The following is a 5,000-nucleotide window of genomic DNA, read 5'->3' on the forward strand; positions in this document are numbered from 1 at the left end:
CTTTTGATAGAGTCTGGCACAAAGCTTTGATTTCCAAACTACCCTCCTACGGTTTCTATCCTTCTCTCTGTTTACTTCATCTCAAGTTTCCTTTTTGACCGTTCTATTGCTGCTGTGGTAGACGGTCACTGTTCTTCTCCTAAATCAATTAACAGTGGTGTTCCTCAGGGTTCTGTCCTGTCACCCACTCTCTTCTTATTATTCATTAATGATCTTCTAAACCAAACTTCTTGTCCTATCCACTCCTACGCTGAAGATACCACCCTGCACTTTTCCACGTCTTTTCATAGACGTCCAACCCTTCAGGAGGTAAACATATCACGCAGGGAAGCCACAGAACGCCTGACTTCTGATCTTTCTAAAATTTCTCATTGGGGCAGAACAAACTTGATATTGTTCAATGCCTCAAAAAATCAATTCCTCCATCTATCAACTCGACACAACCTTCCAGACAACTATCCCCTCTTCTTCAATGACACTCAACTGTCCCCCTCTTCTACATTGAACATCCTCGGTCTGTCCTTTACTTATAATCTGAACTGGAAACTTCACATCTCATCTCTAGCTAAAACAGCTTTTATGAAGTTAGGTGTTCTGAGACGTCTCCGCCAGTTTTTCTCACCCCCCCAGCTGCTAACTCTGTACAAGGGCCTTATCCGTCCATGTATGGAGTATGCTTCACATGTCTGAGGGGGGTTCCACTCATACTGCTTTTCTAGACAGGGTGGAATCAAAAGCTTTTCGTCTCATCAACTCCTCTCCTCTAACTGACTGTCTTCAGCTTCTCTCTCACCGCCGCAATGTTGCATATCTAGCTGTCTTCTACCGCTATTTTCATGCTAACTGCTCTTCTGATCTTGCTAACTGCATGCCTCCCCTCCTTCCGTGGCCTCGCTGCACAAGACTTTCTTCTTTCTCTCACCTCTATTCTGTCCACTTCTCTAACGCAAGAGTTAACTAGTATTCTCAATCATTCATCCCTTTCTCTGGTAAACTCTGGAACTCCCTGCCTGCTTCCGTATTTCCACCTTCCTATGACTTGAATTCCTTCAAGAGGGAGGTTTCAAGACACTTATTCATCATTTTTTGACCACTGCTTTGACCCCTGTATGGGACTGGCATTTCAGTGGGCATTTTTTTTATTACATTTTTGTTGCCCTTGGCCAGTGTCCTTCCTACATAAAAAAAAAAAAAAAATAGTAGTAGTAGTAGCAGTAGTAGTAGTAGTAGTAGTAGTAGTAGTAATGCTATTTTTCATATATTTAGTAATTTTTTTTTTTCATATTATTATTTATATTTATATTTTTTGTTTTGTTTTGACATTCATACGAATGCTATAAAGGTGAAGCATAGAAATTTATTTGATTGATTAATTAATTTATATATCTATTTATTTTGATTTTTTAAATTAATTAATTTATTTATTTTTATTATTATTATTTTTTTTTTTATGTCTCTATGATAAGCAAAGCATTATAGAATTTATGAAAGCACATATCCTCTAGAGTCTTGCCCTACAAAAGATTCTGTAAAGTAAAAAATAAAGGGAATAAGTGTCAGTGACGTTTGATGAATAGAGGAAGGCGTGGCAGAAATTACCATAAAACGTATATAAATGAAAATTTATCTTCCTCGTATTTTCCAACTTGCGTTTGCTTCTTGAAAATTTAACTGGGTGGGTCATATAGCAGACATATTGTTCTTTCCTCCATTGTAGTTTGTTTCCAGCAAGCCCCCTAAATAAAGTTTCTGTTTTTTTTTTTTTTTTTTTTTTTTAAAGAAATGAGGAATTACATTCTAACGCTGATCACTGAGCGGAGCGTAGACGAGCTGCTATCCTCAAGGACGTTACCTCTCTCTCTCTCTCTCTCTCTCTCTAAATAAGACTTTAAATAAAAAGAATATATATATATATATATATATATATATATATATATATATATATATATATATATATATATATATATATATATATATATATATATATATATATATATATATATATATATATATATATATATATATATATATATATATATATATATATATATATATATATTAAAAGACAATGAATATCCTCTGGGGAAGGGGTGACAATCCTTATTTAACCCTTAATTTCAGTTGAATTTTGACAAGTCTACGTTAAAATGTTTCCATTTTTCTGCAGTGATAAAGAAACGTAGAGGGGTAGCTAATATATTTAATTGTTAATTGTATCTTTTTTTCTTTCTTTTTTTCATTTATTCTTTTATTAATTTTTCTTTTCATTGCTTAATTATGCATTATGCCGACACTGCAGGTTACAATTGCAGATATTGCAAGTATTTTTGACACAATACAAGTACATCCAGCTAAACTATTGCTACAGTATAGAGAGAGTATTTCGATTACATACCTTATTCTTCATCTTCTTTTCTTCTTTTTTTTTTTTAATAAATATAATAATAAATAAATAAGTAAATAGGTATTGTCAAATGAAATCGTCGAGATTACGCAGGGGTTTCGGGCAATACTTGGATGGGTGACTACACAAGCCTCATCTGTCTGAAAAAAAATAAATAAATAAAAAAAATAAGAATAAGAATAGGGAGAATGAACGAAAATTTTAAGTAATAAAGATAACAGTAAGAATTATTATAACAAGAATAAGAAAAATTACAATAAAGGAATATAAAAAAAAAGAAAGAAAGCATCCCATGTCTTTCTTCCTAATTGTCATAGAAGGGTGAATTCTTTTGTATATTTTCCAACATTTCCAATACAACGATATGAATGGGGGAAGAAAGAATAAGAATAATAGAAAGAAGGCCTCCCAACACCTAGTTCTCCGGTCTTGGCCAATTAGCTAACGGCGGGATCAGCGCAGTTAAGCAGGGGGTCCGGGAAGAACTTGGATGGGTGACCACAAAAGCCTCATCTCTCTGAGAATAGAAAAAAATAGCAATAAGAATGAGGAGAATGAACGAAAAACGAAAATAATAAAATAACAATAACAACTATAATAAAAAAAAGAAGATTAAGAATAAAAAGAACAAAAATAAGGGAAAAAAGTAATAATATATCTCTCTTGCTAATTGTCGTAGAATTATGAATGAAGGGTTAATTTTAGTGCATATTTTCCAACATTTTCAGCACAACAATGCAACAACAATACAGGAAAGAATAAGAATAAGAGAAATAAGCCCTCCCAACACCTTGTTCTCCGCTCTTGACCAATCAGCTGACGGCGGGATCAGCAAGGTTAAGCAGGGGGTCCGGGCAGAACTTGGATGGGTGACCGCACAAGCCTCATCTCTCTAAAAGTAGGATAAATAAGAATAAGATAAGGAAGAATAATAAAAAAAAATGAAAATAATAAAGATAACAATATTAATTATGACAAGAATAAGAAAAAAATAGAATAAAAAGAATGAAAAAAATAAGAATATCACAACTTTCTTGCTAATTGTCTTAGAATTTTAAATGACATGTCAGTTCTGCTGTATATTTTCCAAGATTTGTTATGAATGAGGGAAGAAAGAATAAGAATAAGAATAAGAATAAGAACAAAATGAATTAGACTAACAATAATGATCACATCTTTCATGCGGTGACTGCGTGGGCGATGAGCCTCACTGGACGTTTCTGACCAATCACAAGGCAGGGTTGGAGTCGTCGGGCCCACCCGATTCATATATAAAGGGATTTTGTGGGAAGCGCGGGCAGACTCAGCTGAGTGTTCGTTGTGAGTTGTTGTTACCACAACTATGGCACGTACCAAGCAAACGGCTCGCAAGTCCACTGGTGGCAAGGCGCCCCGCAAGCAGCTTGCTACAAAGGCAGCTCGCAAGTCTGCTCCAGCCACTGGAGGTGTCAAGAAACCCCACCGTTACAGGCCTGGAACCGTTGCTCTCCGTGAGATCCGCCGTTATCAGAAGAGCACTGAGCTGCTTATCAGGAAACTGCCTTTCCAGCGCCTGGTGCGTGAAATTGCTCAGGATTTCAAGACTGACCTCCGCTTCCAGTCCTCTGCTGTCATGGCTCTCCAGGAAGCTTCCGAGGCTTACCTCGTGGGTCTGTTTGAGGATACCAACCTGTGCGCCATCCATGCCAAGCGCGTGACTATCATGCCAAAGGACATCCAACTGGCTCGTCGCATCCGTGGCGAGCGTGCCTAAGAAGTCATCCACGAATGATCTTCATAACAGCAATATCTAGGCCCTTTTTAGGGCCAAACATCTCTTTCATTAAAGAATTTTCATAGACAATCTGTTTGGTTTTGTGGAAGAAAATATTTATTTTCCATCTTTCAGTATCAGGTATCGACTTTCAACTCAATATCCTTCCCCCCTTTTTTTTTTTTTATATTATTATTATTATTCCCTCTTCCATGGCCATATCTCTTTCACTTGGGAGAATTTTTATCTTTCTTTATCTCTATTTTTTTTTTATCTTTTCTTTATCTCCACAGAATAATAATCACGATAATAATAAGCATAATAATAATAATAATAATAATAATAATAATAATAATAATAATAATAATAATAATGATACAATAATTATTATAATAATAATCATAATAAAAACAACAATATTAATATTATTAATAATGATAATAATAATAATAATAATAATAATAATAATAATAATAATAATAAAAATAATAATAATAATAATATTAATAATAATAACAATAATTATAATAATAATGCATTTGTCTATATCGTATCTTTTTTCCTTTTCAAGTGTGGCTCCAATGGAGCCGGGTATTATTTTATACTGGCAGCAGTATACTGGCCGCCTGTTTACTTGGAGGAGGTATACTTGGTAACAGCCTTGGTGCCTTCAGAAACAGCGTGTTTTGCCAGTTCACCAGGCAGAAGAAGACGGACAGCGGTCTGGATTTCCCGGCTGGTGATGGTGGAGCGCTTGTTATAGTGTGCCAGGCGGGATGCCTCGGCAGCGATGCGCTCGAAAATGTCATTCACGAACGAGTTCATGATTGACATGGCCTTGGA

This window comes from Scylla paramamosain, unplaced genomic scaffold (assembly GCF_035594125.1).
Source record: "Scylla paramamosain isolate STU-SP2022 unplaced genomic scaffold, ASM3559412v1 Contig121, whole genome shotgun sequence".
Classification (NCBI taxonomy): domain Eukaryota; kingdom Metazoa; phylum Arthropoda; class Malacostraca; order Decapoda; family Portunidae; genus Scylla; species Scylla paramamosain.